This window comes from Macaca thibetana, chromosome 11, assembly GCF_024542745.1.
Source record: "Macaca thibetana thibetana isolate TM-01 chromosome 11, ASM2454274v1, whole genome shotgun sequence".
In the NCBI taxonomy this organism is placed as follows: domain Eukaryota; kingdom Metazoa; phylum Chordata; class Mammalia; order Primates; family Cercopithecidae; genus Macaca; species Macaca thibetana.
The window spans coordinates 27,253,060-27,279,293 of NC_065588.1; the positions used below are offsets into that span (position 1 = coordinate 27,253,060).

The 26,234-nt window shown below is 38.2% G+C and overlaps 1 pseudogene; it reads left to right on the top strand.

Annotated features, from left to right (window-relative positions):
• Positions 1 to 20,041, top strand: part of LOC126930073 (liprin-beta-1-like) — a 38,628-nt pseudogene extending 18,587 nt beyond the window's left edge.
• The last annotated feature ends 6,193 nt before the right edge of the window (positions 20,042 to 26,234 follow it).

A 26,234-nucleotide genomic window follows, 5' to 3' on the forward strand; every position in this document is an offset into this window, starting at 1 on the left:
TGGGCCTTTAACCCATTTACACATAGTGTTCCATTATTGGAACGCTAAGCTTGTGGAAGTTATTTATATCCTACTGCTCAAGGTCATTGCCAAGTTCTAATTTTTCACAGAAAAATTCGCAACCTCCAGCATAAATGGGTTAATAGTGTTACCCACTAAACAACGAGGTCTCTTTCTAGGCATCCTTCTCAAAAATTGGTGAAGTGGCAGAGCTACCCTTTGTCTGGGTACAGCAGTAAATACCAGGGTTTTAATCTGTGATGAACACATAAAATCTAAAGAGTGTCACAAAAGCAGATTCAGTGGAGGACAGAGGAAAGGAGATATTTTGTGCTTAAAGGATATTCAATTTTCAGTAAGATGCACTAATACACTTATGAGTTAACTGTGTTGATATAAAAACTAATGAGAATTGTATGAAAGAATCCTGATCTACTTTTGGATCTGTAGTAGACATGAAAACTGCTTGCTTTGGGAACCTTAAGAGTACATCCTACAGCTAAAACATTTTCATAGGATGTGACACAAATACTAGAGCTCCCAGCCAGTCCTGTGCTGAATACTCTGTGTTCCCACCTGGTTTACCTCTGCATTTCTGAGTGCAAATAGTAGAATCCATCCTTTAGCGGGTGTGCAGCTACACACACTTGACCATTGGAGATATTTTACTTGTTAAAACACATAATGCCTTACTATTATACTTTATATTTCCTCTGCAAATTTCTCCTCCAGAGATTTAAAGGTCCAGGTTTGCTGATTTCTTTGGGGATTGCTTCATGCTCTGAAATTGGTGTTTCCTGGCATATTCCTTAGTCTATTTCAATGTCCTATCCCACCCCTTCTTTACTCCATGTTCTTCTGACCATTTAGCATGCAGTAGAAAGGGACTTTACTATTGTTAGAAGAATCTATTTCTATCCCACACCCAGAGGCCACCAATGGCAATAGTAGCCTAAGCATACCTGTAGTTCAATTTTTGACATGTGTCTAAAACATTTCCATTAACATGTGCTTAATTTGTTCTGTGAAAGTATGTCGAGAAATGATAAAAAGTAATGATGATTACATCATGTTAGATCATGACACTCACGCCTTTTTTCAGAAACTGCCAATGACATCACATCTTACTCAGAGTAAAAACCACAGTGCTTACTGTGGGCTGCAAGGCCTCGTAGGATTTGCTTCCCATGACTTTCTGACCTCATCTCTCATCACACATCTCCTTATTCACTCCACGCCAAGCACATTGGCTATTTCACTGATTCTGAAACATGCCAGGTACACTGGCCTCTGAGCCTTTGCACTGGCTTTTCCAGGCACTGGCTTTTTCAGGCACTGGCTTTTCGCTCTGCCTGGAAAGCTCTTTCCCCAGATGTTTGTATGGCTAGCTCCCTCATATTCTTCTGGTATTTACTCAAAAGTCCTTCTCTCAGTGAGGCTGTGTGTCACCACCCTAACTAAAATTATACCCATTTATTCTTTGTCTTACATCTCCCTGCTTTATTTTGTTCTTAGCATTCACCACTTTCTTATGTACAATGTATTTGTAATGTTTATATCATTTATTTTCTGTCTTTTCAACTGGAATGTAACCATCATGAATCTGATTTTTGCCCTTAGTTTTAAAAAGTTCCTGTATCCCTAGTGCTTAGAAGAATGCCTGGCTCAGTAGTTGTGTTTGTAATCAATGATGCTCCATGGATGATAAAGTGGAATACACGTTTAAATGAATGGAAGTTGTTTTAAATTTATTCCTTGGATGGGTAATGTCTTGTTGACCAATGTTTTTAGTTGCGTTCTATCTTATTATTTGACGTTTTAACCATAAGAATCCATAAAATGACAAATATTTTACAGAACTAATGAAGATTCAGTTTTTATCCTAAAAGTAACATAACAAAATAAACTAGATGTGGATCCAGAGAGATAAGAGACTTTTGTTGCTGTTGCTAAATTTATTTATATCCATCTAACTTATAAGAATTCCTCACCTTGACCCCAACCTTTCAAATTACGTGTGTTTTCTCGAGCACACAGAGAATGACAGGATGAAAGAAGAAAGACAGCAAAAGGCAAAAAGAGCAGGACTGGCTGTTTGGAACCATAAAAGCATAGGAGTGAAATTGAGTTGTCACCACACACCTACCATGTTAGACTTTATTTCAGAACCAAAAAGCAACTTGGGCCAGCATTGGGAATCCAACAAGTAGAAGATTATATGCTTATAATTAGTGATTGGCTGATAATATTAGATTTTTCCAATTTAATATTTCAGAAGTTGGGATGTGTTTTATGATCTTAAAATGCGGATATGTATACATTTTAGCTCAGATCCATCCTCCCTTTCTCTCGCCCTTCTTTTCTTTTTTTTTTTTTTTTTATTGAGATACTCAGAATAGTCCATTTTAGAGACAGAAAGTACATTGGTGACTGCCAGGAGCTGAGGGGAGCAGGGAATGGGAAGATAATACTTATTGCACATAGAATTTCGGTTTTGCAAGATGAAAAGAGTTTATTTAGATGGATGATGGTGATGGCTGCACCATCACCACTACTACCACTTACTTCGGTGGTAGTAAGTGGTACTTACTACCACTGAACTATACACTTTAGAAGGGTTAAAATGGTAAATTTTACATATATATTTTACCACAATACAAAATTAAAATTGATGGCGTCCTAGAATTTAAGGAACACAGAATCCTAGCAAATTCCCCCTTCATATTGAACATGGGAAAACTGCCCAAATAACAATAAAAGAGATTGTGAAGTTTAAAAAAAGGAAGCAGTTAATGATAAGGCAGGACTGCATCTAGGCAGTTTCAAATGCAGGCTGTAGTAACAGCAGACCTGAATTTTAATGTTGACCCTAACTCTTCAAAGCTTGTATGACCTTGTGAAAATGTCTGAAGTTCTGTGTCTTGCTTTTCTCATCTGTAAAATGGGGATGATGGTTACTGCCACTTAGGATTGTAAGGATCCTATGAACTAATGTATGCTGAGGGCTTATGAATACGCCTGGAAAAAGGCTAGTCAGAAAGGCAATACTGAAGAGTAGAGCATAGAGAAGAGAATAGAGGGAAAATGTTTAACACGATCCCTTTGCAATAAGGGAAAGAGAATTGGGTTCAGTTACAAGGGGAATGAAGTTACAAACCACCCATACATCGTTCACTTCTTGTGACAAAAGAGTACAAACATTTCTCAGACTAAAGAGAAGCTTCTGGAATATTTTAGAAAAACTTAAATTCAAAAATTTTTGGAAATAATTATATATCTGTTATTATTAATATATAGATATATAATATACAGATATATAATTATTGTTCCATTCATGTTTAATGATGGCCAACTTGAGAAGCCCTGTACTTTAAGATGGATACTAACCTTTTCATTAGTGCTACTGGGCATTTGCAGTTCCAATGATCATTTTGCCTGGGTTAGGGAGATCCCTTGGTTTCTTGTAGGATGCAGGTTATTTCTTTACTACTAATTGCTACTGCCTGTTTGTTTCATATGATCAGACACTGAATGTGATCAAATACCAACACTGGTAACCTGTTACCATGAAGGGACATTAAATCTATAAGAATGAATTTATTAGTATAGGTGTAGGCTTCTGGAAATGAACAAATTTCTTTTAAAATTCAGAAGTGTATCTCCTGTGATTGAAAGAAAACTGTAGACTATGACATATTTGTTTAGTTACTGAGGCTGAATTTTCTGTTTTGATTGTGAGATATTATAATGTGTGAACACAGATACTAATAATGGAGAATTACTTGCTTTATGAGGCTCCAGATTTAAGAAGGCAAATAGAAAAATATGTCTAATTGTTTGAGTCAAGCAAGTAGTTATTTACTTTAGGTCTAACTTGATGAGTTGCCCTAGAACATTCTTATAATGTTTTTTTAACTGAGGATCATGACCTTGATCCATGTCAGCAGTGGATCAGGTAGTGAAATCCCAAAGGTGTCTGACTATTTGGCAGTTTTAATTATGAGGCCATCCCAAAGTCAGCAGAAATTACAAAAATACAATTTTCAACAAAGTGAGTGAAATACTAATGGTGAATACTAATGGTAATAACTCCAAAGCAGGCATCATCAGCCAGGAGATAGATAAAGTGTAAACAGGGGGAATGAGGTGTTCTGGACTGGCTTCAGACCTGTTCATCATCATAGTACACTTCTCTCTTATTTTTACATTAAAAGTTAGATAATATTAATCCCAAATGTGTATTTTTAAAAGTTGCTATAAAAATAAAAATACTCATAACTTAAAGAGTTCAGCCATGGGACGTGCTCTCTGCAGGGTTGCTGGCTGTTCTCCCTGAGTCCCTGACTCCCAGCCCCACAAAGCAGTCCCCGTCCTACCACCCTCCGATCCCTGCTGCTGTCTGACTGGCTTTGCTTTTCATCTGTGCCTCTAGGAAATGTTTTCTCAGCATTTGGCAAACAAGGTACATCTTAAGATTGTATCCCGTAGGTGATCACAATTATCTGAGTCATGCGGTGCCTCACTGAGACACCCTAGCTAAAATTAAGCTTCAAGTAAACTCCCATGGAAAGTGTTCACAGGCACAGAAAAACAAATTGACCAAATCAGCAGAATTCTTAGTTTACAGAAGTAAAAGACGTACTTTTCATGGAATCCTAGGCCACTGGTATTTGTTAGGATTGAATGGAAAGAGGTTTCCCTGTTCCTTTAGGAAAGTGAGTTAAGAAAGAAAAAGTGACAAGAACAATAGGGACTTTTTCTTGGTCCCATGTTATCCTTCCAAAGTAGAAGACAGATTCCTTCTCTAGATCTCTGTATCCTGTCACATGTTGCTGGCTTTCAACAAATGTTGAATAAACGAGTGAATGAAGATATTGAATGAATGAAGTTGCTGCTGTACTGGGATAGGAGCCGGGGCTTTGCTTCTAGGGACACTGGGATCTTCTTTTTTCTCTGTTCTCCCCAAATTCAGGGGACTTAGGTGTATACCTATGACTAGGGTAATATTATTGTCTAAACGTGTGCCCCCAACTTGCCCACTGTGAAACTCATGCCCTTTTTCCATCACACCCAGTGAGAGGACAGGGGAGTGGAGTACTGCCGCTGCCTGGTTGCTTGGTTTCCAGCATCATTGGTATCATGTTCTTTGACTCTTTGGACAGTAGTGGTGTAAGATGCCTTATTATGGTATTGAACTCAAATGCAATATAACTGCTCTTCACGGCTGAAGGATTCAAGTCTTAATCTCTCCTCCTAGTTCAGAGTCTAGTGCAGAGCAGGCATGCAGTAAATGTTTGCATGCGTGGCAGAGGTGTAATTCTGAGTACAAAATGCTGTCATAGTAGTTATTTCTTTTGGTAACTAGAGATAACATTTACTTAAAGGAGATTTCATGGGCTGAGCCTTACTTTTCCTTTCTTGATACTGAATGTTTAAAAACAGGATTATGAAATCAAGACTGTGTGATACTTTTAATAACTAGTTTTAAAAATAAGTATAATAATGACTGGCTGGAATATGGTATGTGTGTGTATTTGTGTATATGTAGTATTACTAATCCAGCTATGTTGTAATATTTGTTGTCCTCAAAAAGGGGGCTGTTTTCTTTTCCCCATTTTAATTTAGGTACTTACCATTCTGATTTGGGAAGTTTTTACTCTCAAAATTATCTTCTGTTTTAGAAAATAAATAAGCATAATTGTGGCAAATCACTGCTTGTATGTTGATTTTGGATGTAGACAGGACAGCAGAGCTCAGGAAAGAACAAAGTGAAACAAAGGGGAAACAGGGAAGAAGACAACTGTAGACCAATGCAAACCAATAGAACCCAGAAACTCAAAGGAAAACACAGCGTGATGTTACAAGTAAAAACAGCGGTTGAGACTCCTACCTTCCGTGAATTAATAACTCTTGAAATTGAGCGGCGAGTACATGGGGTTTCATTGTGCTCATTTCTCTACTTTAAATCTATTTGAAATTTTCTGTAATAAAAAACATTTTTTAAACAGACACAAAGGAAAGATGTTAACATTTATTACATCTTTATGCTTGATTGTAATACTTGATAATTAAAAGGAAGTTGTTATAAAAGGAAGGCTTTCCACTTAGATGGTGAAGGGAAAAGTAGATGGTGTTCTGATGTTATGTGTACCACCTGCCATGTAGAGTCAGGGAATTCGTTTTCCAGGTGAGGTTCCTGGCTAGCTCTCAGATTCTGTAATTCTATGAGGGATAAAGCTTTTCAGATGTGCTTCTCCCCATCATGCCAGGAAAACCTGGCAGAAGCCATAGTTCCTTAATTAAATCAAAGTACCATTGTTACAGTTGAGTTAGATCTCCCTCCCTGACTCTCCACACACACTATTGGTTGGATATTTTACTGTTGAAATCCCCACATTGATTCCAGTTTTGACTTAGCTGAATTGGATGTGGTCAGTAAAAGGTTGCACCATGAGCTAAAGTAGAAAGGTAAAGTGATTTAGGCTTCTCTTCCGTGCTTTGAAAGTCAGATTGACTCAACAGGAGTTTATACTTAAATACATTTTAAATTAGGTGCTCAGGATTTTATAAGCACCGTGGAAGAATCAAAAGAAATGTAAGACAGTTTTGCACTGAGAAACTTAGGCTGAGAGACCAACTCACATAAAATTATTAGTCATCCACCTGAGGCAGAATAGGATGAAACACTAAAGAGCACAGTTTAAGACAAGACCCAGGTCAGCCAGTAGATGGGGAAAGGAGAATGGCACAATGTAATGAGGAGGAGGTAGAAATGGGTTATGAAAGATGGATTGACCTGAGAGGGAGGAGTGGGAGGTGAGTAGAGTGTTGGGTACAAAACCTTGGGATAGTTGTTGTAAAGGAAAATGGAAGAAAGCTCATTAAAAGGAAGAAATGGAAAATGATAAGTAGAAGTGGTGATTACAAGTCCCAGTGAAACAGGAAATCAAGGTTCCAAACTAGAAGTGGAATGATGAGCTTTCAGGAAGGAGTTAAGAATCAGTTCTCCCAAGCCTGCAGGAAGAAAGAAAGGAACGAAATAAGAGGTAATATATATTATACTATTACACACTGAGGAAGAAAGTGTCTAGGGGAGCTCACACAAGATGGCCTTAACTATTGTCCATTACAAAGGCTCTGAGATCACCTCCTAAACATAGTGGGAAGAGAGAGTACAGGCTTGGGGAGAAAGGAGCCAGTCTAGATAGAGGTCAACCATGGAGTGCATACCAGATTATAGAGGAGACATAAATAAAGACCCACTGAGAAGTAAGAAGGCCAGATCAAAACCAAACCTGCAGTCATCTTTTATTCAACCCGTGTTTATTGAACACCTGTCGTCATTCTTCCATTCAACAGACATTTAGTTATCACCCACTGTGTGTCACATGCCAAGGCAAATCTACTTGCAAAGAATGCAGAGTCTATTAGAAGAGAGAGACATGTATGCAATCAAGTCTAACCTTAGTGCATTCAGAGTAACGCCTGCTGTAATGAAGGTTCATCTAGATACTGTTGCTGGCGCATAGTAAACAGTGAATTCAAGGAAGACTTCACAGACCAAGCCCTAATAGAGGTGGACCTTAAGGAATGGGGAAAGAAGAAGAAAGGGTGGGAAAAGTCGGTCCATGCAGAAGGAGTAAAAGTAGTGTGTGAGAGAGCATGCAATATATGCGGAGGTTTTGAGTGACCTGGTAGGTAGAAGAATATGGGAGTTAGAGGAATAATAGAGACAATAGGGTATTTACCTAATGGATCTTACTGCCAACATTCTTAATGCAAAGAAACAGAATTGGCAGAAATATAAACACATGTGGACAGAACAGTCTTTACCTACTTAACACAAGGATGTAACATTGATCGCTCTTAAATTCTGCTTTATGTTCCTATAGTGAGTTTTAATATACTAAACTACCCTTGAGCATTATGAGTGCTTGTAAATATCAGTACAGTATTGAGAAACATAAATATGCTCATTTTGAGTCAATTTTCAGTATCTGTTTCTATTTGGGGCTCATTTTGGAGAACTGGTTTTGGAGCACCTCACTTCCATATCATACCAAGTAGCTTGGGAGGAAACGGTGCTCTCTTCTTGCTATAATTTCCTCCAACCAGAAAAAAGATCATTTTTGTTTCGTTTTTCTTAAGACAGGGTCTCACTTTGTTGCCCAGTCTGGAGTGCAGTGGTGCAAACACGGCTCACTGTAGCCTCTACCTCCCGGGCTCAAGTGATCCTCCTTCCTCAGTCTCCAGAGTAACTAGGACCACAGGCACACACACCATGGTTGGCAGTTTTTTTGTTTTTTTTTGTTTTTTTTTAGACAGAGTCTCACTCCATCGCCCAGGCTGGAATGCAGTGGCGTGATCTCGGCTCACTGCACATGCTTGGCTGTTTTATTTATTTGTTTGTTTATGTGTTTATTTTAGAGATGGGGTCTCACCATGTTGCCTATGCTGGTCTCAAACTTCTGGTCAAAGCAATCCTCAGCCTCCCAAAGTGCTGGAATTATAGGCATGCACCACCACACTTGGCCGGTTTTGCTTTTTGTCCTCACTAAACAGCAGTTGTTTTTTTTTTTTTTTTCCTACTTAGTTAAATGTATCTGTTTCTAAAATATTATTACTTGTATGGGATTTTAAAAACAGATGTCTGTTTTTTCTGGTTCTGAATTTGAAGGTATTATTTTCTTTCAATTGAACCCTGGGTGGCCCCATCTAACACTTTTGAATTTCAACTGGCTTTTATTTCTATTGCATTTGAATGAAGAATCAGGAAATTCTATTGGGATTACATATTTTATGGTTATGCTGAGATTATGAGAGATACTGCCTACACTACTGCATATATTTCAAAATGATGTTTTTAGGTTTTCTGTTCTTGTGAGCCTCTCCGTGTGTCTTTCATGACTTGCATATGAGACAGCTGAGGAAGAAACAATCTATATGTCGTTTCTCAGTCTATACTTCCTTTGGCATTTATACCATGCATAAATATGCCCAAATATGATTTTTTTTTTTTAAAGCGTGTGGGGCATGAGGGAGGGGAAGAAATAGTAAGTAAGCGTCAATATACACAGAGCACTGAGCCAGATGCTGGGGAGGTTACAAAACAATTTATAGGCTCTGCCCTGGAATAGAAGGTAACATTATATGAACAAGCAAACTCATAAGAAGTTAATAAGGTCAGAACAGAAAGTGTTAAAATGCAGATAAGTGAGGCTAGTCGGAGCTACCAGGGGAAGTCACTGTGGCCTGAGTGTTTATGCTTTTGGAGGAAGAGAGACAGACCTCAACAGCTAGGGGTATCCCCTACACACTCACAAAGCTTTGCCTGCCCCTGGGTGTGTGTCTGCTCTCAGTGGAGATACCAGTATCCACTGTGCCTTGTGGGTCATTATTTTTTGCTTGTTAAGAAATGTTTAGTTTGGCAAAAACATGCTTATACGCTTAACATGCCTGTCTTACCTCTTTTGTGGTAAATGAACCAAATTGCATTCTCGTATTTTCTGTTTGACAGTGACAGCTGTGCCAGATTCAATTCAGGCCCCTTGGACTAAGAACACTTGTGATTTTCATGTATCTACAATATATCATTCTTAGAGAAGATCAGCCTTACCCATATTATTTCCTTTTTCAGACAAATGGACACCTACCTGGGAACGGAGATGTATAGCAAGAAAGGTTGGCACGTTTAGAAAATGATAAAGTATCCCTCATTCTTCAGGCAAGTGATTTTTAAATATTGTTCTTTCCTTGCAGCATACTTACAAAGACTGTTTTAAATTGGGGTGGCAAATTCAGATTGCTTGCAACCTGACTGCTAATAGAAACCAGTTCTATTAGCAACCAGACTGCTAATAGAAATAAGCACGGTAAGCCATCTGTACACAATAGGGAGTAGTGGACTGGGGCAAAATGATGGTTTGTACACCCAGTTTAGAAGGAGCTGCCATTAACCTCAGCTCTTCTGGGGCCAGTCTGAATACAGGTGCAATGTCATCTGATTTTATCTGTCATCTGATCTGATCGATTTTTTTTTTTGGAGGCAGGGTCTTCTTACATTGCCCAGGCTAGTCTTGAACTCCTAGGCTCAAGCAATCTTCCTACCTCAGTCTCCTAAGTAGCTGGGATTACAGGTGTGCAGCACTACACTTGGCTGGATCTGACTTTAAAATATATTTTAATATGTATCAGAAATTTGGATATATGAATATAGCATAAAATCTGCATATATGTAAATTTATATTTCTGAATCTGAAATCTGAATAAATATATTTAATTTTTCAATTTTAAAAATGATACCCTGTGTGCAGCCTGGGTGACAGAGCGAGACTCCGTCTCAAGAAAAAACAAAAATGATACCCTGTGTGAGACAAAACACAACAGTGACTAGAATCCTCCTTGTGGGCTAAATTTGAGTTTGTTTCTTCATAATGTTTTAAATGCTTGACAAACATTTTTCTTTGGTATATTGAGCAAAATGAACTGAAGTATGTTTTTCTTTGGTATATTGAGCAAAATGAATTGAAGTATATTTACTGGGTGATGATTATTGAGGAAAATCTCGGAGATCGGCTCTAAGCATTAGAGTTGAAGGACTAGCCCCACAGCTCCTCATGGACCTTTGAGTATACTAAGTTGCCCTCTGGCTTTGAACACATCTATGAACTGTGTCATCTTCAAAGAGCTCATGGAACTTGAATTCCCTAGGTTCTTTTCCTTATTCTTCTTGAAGTATCGAATTTGAATAGCTCTTGATAATTTCTATTTGAAACATTAACTTCATTTCCTCTCTTCTAATCCTATCTCCGCCCTGCCCGCAAAAAAAGATGTGCACACTCTCTCTCATAAATGGTTGAAGTGACTTTAACCAAAAAATAGTGTACATTACTAATCTACACAAATTTTCTCTGAAATTGTACAGGGCTCCTTAAATCAAAAAGCAATATATAAATAGGAATGCGAGGGACCACTGTCTTCTTGGTACTTCTCAGATTTTTTTTCTTTACGATCGTATGAGTGGTAGGATCATTCCTTTTTTTGTTCCATTTAGAGAAATAACGTATGCAGTTGGACCCAAATTCTTTTTCACTCATCACAGTATTTTATTCTAAATACAGCTAAGTGTGTTAACAGACCAGGTGGAGGATGAGGGAGAGAAGATTAGAGATTTGGAGTTTTGTCTTGAAGAGCACAGAGAGAAGTTGAATGCCACAAAAGAAATACTGCAGCAGGTATGTGCAGAGGCCAAAACCAAAATAGCATTTCCCTGCTGAACTATTTGAGATGCTACATTTCTATGTTGTGTTTGCTCTGATGCAGCAGTAAGTTTCTTGATTCACTTAGACCAGCACATTAAAAAAAAAAAATGAGAGTAGCAGAGTCTCAAAACACATGCACACAATATAAAGTGTTTATGTAATTAGAATCTGCAACAAAATGTCAATAGGATTGTGGCTTATTTTAATTTTCTTTCTTTGCATTCAGATGGTTTCCTAACTCTCGCCTATAAGCATATGTTTTATGATTAAGAAAAAAGAATAATAGTAAAAAAATCTAAGAATCCAATTTAAAAGTGGGTGAAGATTTGAATAGACGTTTCTCAAAAGAAGACATACAAATGGCAAATAGATATATGAAAAGGTGCTCAAGATCATTGATCATCAGAGAAATGCAAATCAAAACTACAATGAGATACTATCTCACCCCAGCTAAAAGGGCTTTTATCCAAAACACAGGCAGTAACAAATGCTGGCAAGGATGTGGAGAAAAGGGAACCCTTGTACACTGTTGGTGGGAATGTAAATTCGTACAACTACTTTGGAGAACACAGTTTGGAGGTTCCTCAAAAAACTAAAAATCGAGCTACCATATGATCCAGCAATGCCACTGCTGTATATATACCCGAAGGAAAGGAAATCAGTATATCAAAGCAGTATCTGTGTTCTTGTGTTCGCTGTAGCTCTGTTCACAGCCACCAAGATTTGGAAGCAACCTAAATGTCCATCAACAAATGACTCAATAAAGAAAATGTGGTGCTTATACACAATGGAGTATGATTCACCCGTAAAAAAGAATGAGATTCAGTCATTTGCAACAACATGAATGGAACTAGAGGTTGTTATGTGTAAAATAAGCCAAGCACAGAAAAACAAACACCTCATGTTTTCATTTGTGGGATCTAAAAATAAAACAATTGAACTCATGGAAATAGAGTAGAAGGATGGTTACCAGAGGCTGGGTATGGTAGTGGGGGATGAAGGAAGAGGTGGAGGATGCTGAAGGGGTAGAGAATGATAGTTTGAATAAGGTCTAGTATTTAGTAGTACATCAGGGTGACTATAGTCAATAATAATCTAATTGTACATTTGAAAATAAGAGTATAACTGGATTGTTTGTAACACAAAGGATAAATGCTTGAGAAGATGGGGACCCCATTTTCCATGATGTGATTATTACACATTGTATACCTGTATCAAAACATCTCATGTACCCCATAAATATATATACTTACTATGTACTCACAAAATTAAAAATTAGAAAAAGAAAAAAGAAAAAAGCTAAGCACCATCTATAACACATAGGACAGGCTCCGTAAGGTTGTGGATGGAGTATGCAGTGGAGCAAAACCTCGTAGGTTTCCACTCCTGCTGTGCCTCTTTTTTTCTCCCCGCTCTATGACATTAGGCAAGTTCCTAACCTCTCTATTACTAAGTTTCCTCATCTTTTGATTAAGGATAATAAGAATTTCTACCTGATAAGATTTTTGTGAGGACTGAAACAGTATATGTCATAACGGTTGCCTGGCATATAACAAACTTAGTATCATCATCATCAATGTTATCATCAGACTTAAGTATATATATGGTTTATGCATGTGTATCTACGTAACATGTCTCCCTCAGAAAACTGACATGTGTTTCTTTCTGCTCAAAGGAGGGTAACGAAAGTGAATGATTTTTTATTTTATTTTATCTTATTTTTGAGATGGAGTCTCATTGCCCAGGCCGGAGTGCAGTGGTGTGATCTCGGCTCACTGTAATCTCTGCCTCCTGGGTTCAAGCAATTCTCCTGCCTCAGCCTCTCGAGTAGCTGGGACTACAGGCACCTGCCACTACGCTAGCTAATTTTTGTATTTTTAGTAGAAATGAGGTTTCACCATACTGTCCAGGCTCGTCTCGAACTCCTGACCACAAATGATCCGCCCCCCTCAGCCTCCCAAAGTGCTGGGATTACAGGTGTGAGCCACAGCACCCAGCCTAAAATGAATAATTTTTTAAAAGTGTGTATATTCAGTAATTATACTTTACTACATCCTCTACTTAATAGGTGCTGCTTTACAATCATAAATGAGGTAAATTCACATGTGGCTGTTTATAATAAAAGAATTATTGGATGTATCTCTTAAATTCCAATAGGAGCTTCTAAGTAGGACATCCTTAGAAACTCAGAAGTTGGATCTGATGGCTGAAATATCTAACCTGAAGCTGAAACTGACGGCTGTAGAGAAGGACAGATTGGATTATGAAGATAAGTTCAGAGACACAGAGGTGAGTGATACAGTGTCTCCTCTCTCTCTGTCTGTCCCCCTGTCTCTGTCTCTCATACACGTGCATTCCTAGGGCAAATTTGAAATTCCCTGGAGGTGTGCAAGGCATTACTACGTGCCCTCATCCTGCTTCATTTTAAGGATAATCTTTCATTGCATTGACTTTTTATCACAAAATGCTAATGACAATTTTTAGTTTTAGACTTTTGATATGAAATATTAATCCTTTTATCAACCTTTAGAAATACTTTTGACTTTAGGATATTTGGAGCATCTGTCCATTCATACTAGTTTTCCTAATTTTGTAAATAATGGGCTTAAATGCATGATTTTACTAGTGGTTATTATTTAGGCACGCTGATTTTTACTATTTAATTGGATTTTAAAAATCTGTATAGAAAACATACTTACATTATATAATCACAAAATCACAGAGCCTTTTTGAGGGATCGTATTGATGAATATCACTAAGGACTCATATTATGCAAGGATGATTGGTTAACTGGGAAAAGGTGATTTTTTTCTTTGAACTTGAATTCTGACCTGTTAGATGACGAATCACAAATATGTTATTGAATAATGTCCAACAGCTCTTGACCTAATTCATAAGAAGAAAATATATATCATCTAATTGAAATATTGTATGATTATTAAGTGACTCCTAAGGAATAATTGTATAATTATGATAGGTAATATTTTGCCCATTTTATAAGAGACCACAATTTAAAAGCCTATAGGTTTACAGAGAAGTGTATTTCATTACAGCATCCCTTCTCTTAGCCTTTGTGAACTTGAATCTTTATACTTGGGAGTTTAATCCCTATTCACAAAGTTTTATTTCCTTATAGCATTGTTCTACTTGTAATTTTTGGCATTCTTGGACAATTTTGTCCTGTAGTCTATGAATTCGTGACCCAGGAATACATGCATGTCTTTGTAAAAAGAGAGAAGCTGGCCAGGCACAGTGGCTCACGCCTGTAATCCCAACACTTTGGGAGTCCAAGAGGTCAGGAGTTAAAGACCAGCTTGGTCAACATGGTGAAACCCTTGTCTCTACTAAAAATACAAAAACTAGCTGGGTGTGGTGGTAGGCACCTGTAATCCCAGTTACTGTGGAGGCTGAGGCAGGAGAATGTCTTGAACCCGGGAGGCTGAGGTTGCAGTGAGCTGAGATGGTGGCACTGCACTCCAGCCTGGGTGACAGAGCAAGACTCCATCATTAAAAAAAAAAAAAAAAAAAAGAGAGGAGAGAGAAGCAGAAATATAGTAACCATTGTAGGTATCTTTGTGGCTTGTAGTAAAAAATAAGTCATCTCCCATGCAGGGTATTTGAGTGTCTCTTTTGGAGGAGTTAATATTGCTTAACACTCTAATTTTGTTTCCTACTGTCTGGGCTCTGGACAAAAATACACCACGATTTATCAGAATACTTGGACAAGTTTTATGAGCAAATTGGTTCTTTAAAAAGTGACACTAAATAAAATAAAAAGTGGCAGTAGAAAAGGTGTAAAATTGTGTTGTGTTATGTAAACATTAAGATTGGTTTCTCTTTTATTTTCTAATTATGTAATTAGGTGAACAGCAGGACTCTCATCCACTTTCCAGTTGAGAATTGTCATCAAACTTACAGTAAACTCAATCCCTGATAAGCTTCTAATATATATCCAACACTATTGCTAAAATGTATGCACATACCCAGAGATTAGAGAATAGTTGAGAAACTTTGTGATGTTATATATGACAATAATTAAAATAGTCCTCAAAATTAAAACTGATTTGACTATTCTCATGTTCCTGTTATCATCCACTTAATAAAAATAAAATATTTCCCTGGCTATTTCATGAATCTTAAGGATTCATGGGCTTAAAGGATTTAATTTTCATTTCTTTCTCCCATATTGGGTTGATGAGCAATCCATATTTTTGTGGACAAAGGAAGAAATTACAAATTAAAAAAAAATACCCATGTATCACTGAGAAGGTTCAAAAGGTAAATGGCTTTACTAAAGAATGTGATATATTTAAAATATAAAATAGCATTCTATGAAATAGAAGTAGCACTCTATGAAATAGCATTCATAGAGTCATTTTTAAGATAGAAATATCTGACAAATAATAGATATTAAGCTACATTTCTTAATCAAAATTATAGTCACCTTTTATTTTCATAAACCCATCACTTTAGGACAGAGGCATTGGGGATTTAAAGGAATGGTTTTGTTTGTTTGTTTGTTTTTGACAGAGCGCAATCTCAGCTCACTGCAACCTCTGCCTCCCGGGTTCAAGTGATTCTCCTGCTTCAGCCTCCTGAGTAACTGGGACTATGGGCGTGCGCACCCAGCCAATTTTTTGTATTTTAGTAGAGACGGGTTTCACCATGTTGACCAGGATGGTCTTGATCTCCTGACCTTGTGATTCACCCATCTTGGCCTCCCAAAGTGCTGGGATTACAGGTGTGAGCCGCTGCCCCCAGCCAATGCTTTGTTTATTAAGGAGGTAGATTTATTTCTATTTGTCTCATCTGATTCATTCAACTTTAACTCTAGGAGCTGGTGACCTCTTAAGATGTCCAAGCTGCTATTTTGTAGGTATAGGTAACTGTGTTACCACTTTCCTAATGCACTTTCTTGTTTCTTCTTGGACAGGAGCTGATTCAGAAGATCAATGATTTGAGGTTAAAAGTCAGTGAAATGGACAGTGAGAGACTTCAGTATGAAAAAAAGCTTAAATCAACCAAAGTAAGTTTTTCTCACGGGTTAACATTTTCAAACAAATGGCTCCACTGTTCATCTATGACCAATAATATAAATAACATGTTTTCTACTTAGTATATGATAAAGAAGGTATTGTAAAAGTAAATGAAGTTCCCCCCAAGCTGAAACCTTCTTGAATTTAAACACCACTGATCTGAATTTAAAAACAAGGCTTAACTCATCCGACAGAACATAACATCCCCTTTCTCTAAGTTGTATCTAACCTCCTTTATAAACTGGTACTATTTTCTTGGTTATTTAGTTTGTCTTTTTCTATCTGTAGTTTTCTTTCACTCCTCTGTCTCTCTACCAGTCTTTAATGGCCAAACTTTCTAGCATGAAAATCAAGGTGGGTCAGATGCAGTATGAAAAGCAGCGGATGGAACAAAAATGGGAGTCACTGAAGGTGTAGTAGACGTTAGGCGATGGGGTCCATGGCCTGTTGCTTTCTGGCTTGTGTTGTTTTGCTGTGATGATGTTTTAGTGGCATGTGCATTCATTCTGTGTGTGTCACCTGTTGATTAAAATCACCTCAAGCTGATTGAAGGAACAATGGGATCCCTGATGTTGTTTTCAGAAATACATGAACTAATTAGTGAAATATAATAAACAGGTAAAATGAAAGAATTTATAAATTAAACTCTCTTAGACTGAGACCCAAGCCTAGTAAAATAATTGTAAACATTCACCTGTGAAAGAATTCTGTTTTGTATCCACGGTAGAGGTCACTTTACTCTTTAGGGACTTTCTTGATGGTAAATGTACAGAGGTTGACATTATCATGGCTGCAAATAGAAATGACTGCTGAGAAGCAGCACGGTGAGAACAGGTTCACACTTCCTGCCAGTGCTACTGAAAATTTTTTGTACTTGTCCACTGTGCTCCTACCAGAAGTCAAAACTATAGGGCCAACTGCCTCGCCTCATTGGAGAACTACATCTTCTCATAGTACTAAATGTAGTAAATATATCTTTAGAGATTCTGAAAGTAAAATGTGGCATTGAATATAAAGCTGTACATCTTAGCATTGCATAGTTGTGTTTTCTGTGTTAAATACAGCCAGCAAAATTTGTTTGCTAAAGCTAATTCTTTACTAAAAGAAAACTGAAAATTTAAACATTAGTGCATAGAACAATGAACTTGAAATCTTATATACAGCTGTATGGTTAAAAATTAAAAGAGGGCTTAAATATCTGTTTTCTAATTTATTTTTCCCATTGTTACAGGAGATTCTGTCCTTTCATCTTAGTGATGACAGTGAATTATTTAATTCCCTGATTTGGCTAAAGTTGTTGATGACTTGCTACCTTACCCATTAATGAAACTCTGTGCTTGTCAAGGAAACATGAGTGCCAACTTGAAATGCCGAATAAATGTCAAGCTAGTCTTTTCCAATTTGCATTTTATTTTGCTTTTATTACACTAAGTATCTAATTTGATTATCTTCCTTGACTAACTTGGTCATATTTTTAAAATTGATATAAGATTTAAACCTTAGGGCTATCCTATCCCTAATTATACTTTAAAAGATCTCTTTTTAATTTGATTACAAAAAAACTTGAAATAATTATACAATAACTGTTATAAATGGGACTTCTGCTAATAATCTTTATTTATTTATTTTTTTTGAGACAGAATCTCACTCTGTCGCCCAAGCTGGAGTGCAGTGATGCAACCTTGGCTCACTGCAACCTCCGCCTCCTGGTTTCAAGCAATTCCCCTGCCTCTGCCTCCAAGGCAGGTGGGATTACAGGTGCATGTCACCACTTCCAGCTAATTTTTTGTATTGTTAGTAAAGTTGGAGTTTCACCATGTTGGCCAGGCTAGTCTTGAACTCTTGACCTCAAGTGATCTGCCCGCCTTGGCCTCCCAAAGTGCTGGGATTACAGGCGTGAGCCACCATGCCTGGTCTTCTGATAGTCTTGCTTCCTGCTTTTTATTGCCCTTGCTTGATTTCTGATGCTTGCGTGTAAATTTTGTGAGTTTTGTTTTGTTTTTGTTTTTGTTTTGAGACGGAGTCTTGCTGTGTTTCCCAGGTTGGAGTGCAGTGGCACGATCTTGGCTTACTGCAACCTCTGCTTCCCAGTTCAGTCAATTATCCTGCCTCAGCCTCAGGAGTAGCTGGGATTACAGACGTGCACTACCACACCTGGATAGTTTTTTTGTATTTTTAGTAGAGATGGGATTTTATCATGTTGGCCAGGCTGGTCTCAAACTCCTGACCTCAATTGATCTACCTGCCTCAGCCTCCCAAAATGCTAGAATTACAAGTGTGAGCCACCATGCCCAGCTGCTTCTAAATTCTTGTAGATTTGTTTCATTCATAAAACCTGATTATTGATTTAAAGAGCTAATATGCTCTCTGAATGTTCTTTTTTAGTCATGATCTGCTATTTTTAAATGAATTTGTAACTTGTAGGATGAACTGGCATCTTTAAAAGAACAACTAGAAGAAAAGGAATCTGAAGTAAAAAGGCTACAAGAAAAATTGGTTTGCAAGATGAAAGGAGAAGGGGTTGAAATTATTGATAGAGATAAGAAGATATATTTCACATTTGTCATCTCATTTTTTTAAGTCCTCAAAATCTGTGGAAGAAACCGATGATAGTCAATGTGTAGTTTTAGCATCAAAGAAAGAGTAGCAGAATCTAGCCAGGCGCAGAACCACAGGGAATTCTCCAAGACTCTTTACTGTGACTGGGAATCCATTAACTTCTTCTTCAGTACCTGGAAAAGGGGAATTCTGTACTTCATTTGGTGTTTAGGATTACTAGACTGTAAATTCTCATCACAAGAATGGACTTGTTTCAATTGCAATGCAAGGGAATGTATGCCAAAAGAGTTAAAAAGAACCACCCCTGTGTCCCAGGATTGTTGCCCTCAGAACTGAAATTAGATAAAGTAGGGGGCTTAGAAACTGTTCTGCCCTTTAGACAGAAGAGAAAAATGGTTCTGTATCTTTGTAAAAATTAGTAGCAAATTTATACCAGGGATTGAGCCCTCCACATTTTAGAAAGCAAAAATAGGCTAATTCTGTTTTTGGAAAAATGCATGAATTTATCCAATTTTTTTTTCATAACTGAAGAAGTTTGTTCTGAGTATTATATGGACCATCATTTCTAATAAAGTAGGTGTATATGATAGAAAATAGCCTGAATGAAATGTTTTTTTAAATTATATTTGGAAATATAACGTGCATAACATCTGGCAGCACTAGGTTAAATTTAACCTTTCTTTGTAATTATGAATGATGACTGTGGCACTATGAGACACCAGCCATGTTCTGAGCAAGAACATGTGAAGGATAGGCTAGCATTCTGGAAAAGATTCTGTAATGTTGATGAAGGCAGAACTCATGCACTAGACAGCAGAACTTTGTGATGATCAGTTTACTCTTTCTTCCCAACTTCTCTAGCAAGGATTGTCTTCAATCTGTTGACAGAACAATCAGCCTTTAAAATAAAGAAGTGCAATTCAATGAAGACAGCTAAGATAATAAGAGAGCATTTGGTTACATTTTAAAATGAAATCATTAATTAAAAAGGGTCATATATACCTGTGGTAAGAATGTAAGCGAGAGCTGGCAGCATCTCTGTCCTACAGAGAAATTCTGCCCCTGGAGTAGGATTGAATGAAGCCAAGAAGCTGAAAAAATTGCAGATGGGGCAAAGAAAGAGTCCTGGAGACTGAAGTCCATAGATTGTAGCACCATTCGTGCCCTTTTATATATATATATATTTTTTTTGGTTAACTGAGTTCCAGTTGAGTTTTTTCTTTTAGTAAAAAAGGCTAAACTGAATCCAAGATGGCCAAATAGGCACAGCTCCAGGCTACAGCTCCCAGTGTGAGTGACACAGAAGACAGGTGATTTCTGCATTTCCAACTGAGGTACTGGGTTCATCTCACTGGGCATGTCAGAAAGTGGGTGCAGGACAGTGGGTGCAGTCAACCGAGTGAGAGCCGAAGCAGGGCAAGGCATCACCTCACCTGGGAAGCACAAAGGAAAAGGGAATTCCATTTCCTAGCCTAGGGAAACCATGACACACACACAGCACCTGGAAAATCGGGTCACTCTGACCGTAATACTGCACTTTTCCAAGGGTCTTAGCAAACGGCACACCAGGAGATTATATCCTGCGCCTGGCTCAGAGGGTCCAATGCCCATGGGGCCTCCCTCATTGCTAGCACAGCAGTCTGAGATCTAACTGCAAGGTGGCAGTGAGGCTGGGGGGCGGGTGCCCACCATTGCTGAGGCTTGAGTAGGTAAACAAAGTGGCTGGGAAGCTTGAACTGGGTGGAGCCCACCAAAGCTCAAGGAGGCATGCCTGCCTCTGTAGACTCCACCTCTGGGGACAGGGCATAGCCAAACTAAAGGCAGCAGAAACTTCTGCAGATTTAAATGTCCCTGTCTGATAGCTTTGAAGAGAGTAGTGGTTCTCCCAGCAGAGTTTGAGATCTGAGAATGGACAGACTGCCTCCTCAAGTGGGTCTCTGACACCTGAGTAGCCTAACCAGGAGGCATCCCCCAGTAGGGGCAGACTGACACCTCACATGGCCAGGTACCCCTCTGAGACAAAGCTTCCAGAGGAACGATCAGGCAGCAACATTTGCTGTTCAGCAATATTCACTCTTCTGCAGCCTCCGCTGCTGATACCTAGGCAAACAGGGTCTGGAGTGGGCCTCCAGCAAACTCCAACAGACCTGCAGCTGAGGGTCCTGACTATTAGAAGGAAAACTAACAAACAGAAAGGACTTCCACACCAAAACCCCATCTGTACATCACCATTGTCAAAGACCAAAGATAGGTAAAACCACAAAGATGGTGAAAAAACAGAGCAGGAAAGCTGAAAATTCTAAAAATCAGAGCACCTCTCCCCCTCCAAAGGAACGCAGCTCCTTGCCAGCAATGGAACAAAGCTGGACAGAGAATGACTTTGACCAGTTGAGAGAAGGCTTCAGACCATCAAACTTCTCCGAGCTAAAGGAGGAAGTTCAAACCCATCACAAAGAAGCTAAAAACCTAGAAAAAACATTAGATGAATGGCAAACTAGAATAACCAATGTAGAGAAGTCCTTAAATGACCTGACAGAGCTGAAAACCATGGCATGAGAGCTACATGACAAATGCACAAGCTTCAGTAACCGATTCGATCAACTGGAAGAAAGGGTATCAGTGATTGAAGATCAAATGAATGAAATGAAGCGAGAAGAGAAGTTTAGAGAAAAAAGAGTAAAAAGAAATGAACAAAGCCTCCAAGAAATATGGGACTATGTGAAAAGACCAAATCTACTTCTGATTGGTGTACCTGAAAGTGACAGGGAGAATGGAACCAAGCTGGAAAACACTCTTCAGGATATCATCCAGGAGAACTTCCCCAACCTAGCAAGGCAGGCCAACATTCAAATTCAGGAAATACAGAGAACACCACAAAGATACTCCTTGAGAAGAGCAACTCCAAGACACATAATTGTCAGATTCACCAAAGTTGAAATGAAAGAAAAAATGTTAAGGGCAGCCAGAGAGAAAGGTCGGGTTACCCACAGAGGGAAGCTCATCTGACTAACAGCAGATCTCTCAGCAGAAACTCTACAAGCCAGAAGAGAGTGGGGGCCAATATTCAACGTTCTTAAAGAAAAGAATTTTCAACCCAGAAATTCATATCCAGCCAAACTAAGCTTCATAAGTGAAGGAGAAATAAAATCCTTTACAAACAAGCAAATGCTGAGAGATTTTGTCACCACCAGGCTTGCCTTACAAGAGCTCCTGAAGGAAGCACTAAACATGGAAAGGGACAACTGGTACCAGCCACTCAAAAACATGCCAAAATGTAAAGTCCATCGATGCTAGGAAGAAACTGCATCAACTAATGGGCAAAATAACCAGCTAACATCATAATGACAAGATCAAATTCACACATAACAATATTAACCATAAATGTAAATGGGCTAAATGCTCCAATTAAAAGACATAGACTGGCAAATTGGATAAAGAGTCAAGACCCATCAGTGTGCTGTAATCAGGAGACCCATCTCACGTGCACAGACACACATAGGCTCAAAATAAAGGGATGGAGAAAGATCTACCAAGCAAATGGAAAACAAAAAAAGGCAGGGGTTGCAATCCTAGTCTCTGATAAAACAGACTTTAACAACAAAGATCAAAAGAGACAAAGAAGGCCATTACATAATGGTAAAGGGATCAATTCAACAGGAAGAGCTAACTGTCCTAAATATATATGCACCCAACACAGGAGCACCGAGATTCATAAAGGAAGTCCTTAGAGACTTACAAAGAGACTTAGACTCCCACACAATAATAATGGGACACTTTAACACCCCACTGTCAACATTAGATAGATCAACGAAAGATAGTTAACAAGGATATCCTGGAACTGAACTTAGCTCTGCACCAAGTGGACCTAATAGACATCTACAGAACTCTCCATCCCAAATCAACAGAATATACATTCTTCTCAGCACCTACTCCAAAATTGACCACATATTTGGAAGTAAAGCACTCCTCAGCAAATGTACAAGAACAAAAATTATAACAAACTATCTCTCAGACCACAGTGCAATCAAACTAGAACTCAGGATTAAGAAACCTACTCAAAACCATTCAACTACATGGAAACTGAACAACCTGCTTCTGAATGACTACTGGGTACATAACGAAATGAAGGCAGAAATAAAGATGTTCTTTGAAACCAATGAGAACAAAGACACAACATACCAGAATCTCTGAGACACATTTAAAGCAGTGTGTAGAAGGAAATTTATAGCACTAAATGCCCACAAGAAAAAGCAGGAAAGATCTAAAACTGACACCCTAACATCACAATTAAAAGAACTAGAGAAGCAAGAGCAAACACATTCAAAAGCTAGCAGAAGGCAAGAAATCACTAAGATCAGAGCAGAACTGAAGGAGATAGACACACAAAAAACCCTTCAAAAAATCAAGGAATGCAGGAGCTGGTTTTTTGAAAAGATCAACAAAATTTATAGACTGCTAGCAAGACTAATAAAGAAGAAAAGAGAGAAGAATCAAATAGATGCAATAAAAAATGATAAAGGGGATATCATTACCAACCCCACAGAAATATAAACTACCATCAGAGAATAATATAAACACCTCTATGCAAATAAACTAGAAAACCCAGAAGAAAGGGATAAATTCCTGGACTCATACACTCTCCCAAGACTAAAACAGGAAGAAGCTGAATCCCTGAATAGACCAATAACAGGCTCTGAAATAGAGACAATAATTAATAGCCTACCAACCAAAAAAAGTCCAGGACCAGACACATTCACAGCCGAATTCTACCAGAGGTACAAGGAGGAGCTGGTACCATTCCTTCTGAAACTATTCCAATCAACAGAAAAAGAGGGAATCCTCCCTAACTCATTTTATGAGGTCAACATCATCCTGATACCAAAGCCTGGCAGAGACACAACCAAAAAAGAGAATTTTAGACCAATATCCCTGATGAATATCGCTGCAATAATCCTCAATAAAATACTGGCAAACCGAATCCAGCAGCACATCAAAAAGCTTATCCACCATGATCAAGTGGGCTTCATCCCTGGGATGCAAGGCTGGTTCAACATACACGGATCAATAATCCAGCAAACAGAACCAAAGACAAAAACCACATGATTATCTCAATTGATGCAGAAAAGGCCTTTGATAAATTTAACAGCCCTTCATAATTTATTGAGAGCTAAAAACTCTCAATAAATTCGGTGTTGATGGAACATATCTCAAAATAATAAGAGCTATTTATGACAAACCCACAGCCAATATCACACTGAATGGGCAAAAACTGGAAGCATTCCCTTTGAAAACTGGCACAAGACAGGGATGCCCTCTCTCATCACTCCTATTCAACATAGTGTTGGAAGTTCTGTCCAGGGCAATGAGGCAGGAGAAAGAAATAAAGGATATTCAATTAGGAAAAGAGGAAGTCAAATTGTCCCTGTTTGCAGATGACATGATTGTATATTTAGAAAACCCCATCATCTCAGCCCAAAATCTCCTTAAGCTGATAAGCAACTTCAGCAAAGTCTCAGGATACAAAATCAATGTGCAAAAGTCACAAGCATTCCTATACACCAATAACAGATAAACAGCCAAATCATGAGTGAACTCCCATTCACAATTGCTTCAAAGAGAATAAAATACCTAGGAATCCAACTTACAAAGGATGTAAAGGACCTCTTCAAGGAGAACTACAAACCACTGCTCAATGAAATAAGAGAGGACAGAAACAAATGGAAGAACATTCCATGCTCATGGATAGGAAGAATCAATATCATGAAAATGGCCATACTGCCCAAGGTAATTTATAGATTCAATGCCATCACCAATAAGCTACCAATGACTTTCTTCACAGAATTGGAAAAAACTACTTTAAAGTTCATATGGAACAAAAAAGGGCCTGTATAGCCAAGACATTCCTAAGCCAAAAGAACAAAGCTGGGGGCATCATGCTACCTGACTTCAAACTATACTACAAGGCTATGGTAACCAAAACAGCATGGTACTGGTACCAAAACAGAGATATAGACCAATGGAACAGAACAGAGCCCTCAGAAATAATACCACACATCTACAACCATCTGATCTTTGACAAACCTGACAAAAACAAGAAACGGGGAAAGGATCCCCTATTTAATAAATGGTGCTGGGAAAACTGGCTAGCCATAAGTAGAAAGCTAAAACTGGATCCCTTCCTTACTCCTTATACGAAAATTAATTCAAGATAGATTAGAGACTTAAATGTTGGACCTAAAACCATAAAAACCCTAGAAGAAAACCTAGGTAATACCATTCAGGACATAGGCATGGGCAAAACACTTGATGTCTAAAACACCAAAAGCAATGGCAATAAAAGCCAAAATTGACAAATGGGATCTAATTAAACTAAAGAGCTTCTGCACAGCAAAAGAAACTACCATCAGAGTGAACAGGCAACCTACAGAATGGGAGAAAATTTTTGCATTCTACTCATCTGATAAAGGGCTAATATCCAGAACCTACAAAAATCTCAAACAAATTTACAAGAAAAAAACAACCCCATCAAAAAGTGGGCAAAGGATATGAACAGACACTTCTCAAAAGAAGACATTTATGCATCCAACAGACACATGAAAAAATGCTCATCATCACTGACCATCAGAGAAATGCAAATCAAAACCACAATGTGATACCATGTCGCACCAGTTAGAATGGCGATCATTAACAAGTCAACAAATAACAGGTGCTGGAGAGGATGTGGAGAAATAGGAACACTTTTACACTGTTGGTGGGACTGTAAAGTAGTTCAACCATTGTGGAAGACAGTGTGGCAATTCCTCAAGGATCTAGAACCAGAAATACCATTTGACCCAGCAATCCCATTACTGGGTATATACTCAAAGGATTATAAATCATGCTGCTTTAAAAACACATGCACACATATGTTTACTGAGGCACTATTCACAATTGCAAAGACTTGGAACCAACCCAACTGTCCATCAATGACAGACTGGATTAAGAAAAGGTGGTACATATACACTATGGAATACTATGCAGCCATAAAAAAGGATGAGTTCATATCCTTTGTAGGGACATGGATGCAGCTGGAAACCATCATTTTTAGCACACTATCACAAGAACAGAAAACCAAACACCTCATGTTCTCACTCATAGTTGGGAATTGAGCAATGAGAACACTTGGACACAGGAAGGGGAACATCAGACACTGGGGCCTGTTGTGGGATGGGGGGAGGGGAGAGGGATAGCATTAGGAGATATACCTAATGTAAATGATGAGTTAATGGGTGCAGCACACCAACATGGCACATGTATACATATGTAACAAACCTGCACGTGGTGCACATGTACCATAGAACTTAAAGTATAATAAAAAATTTAAAAAATAAATAAATTA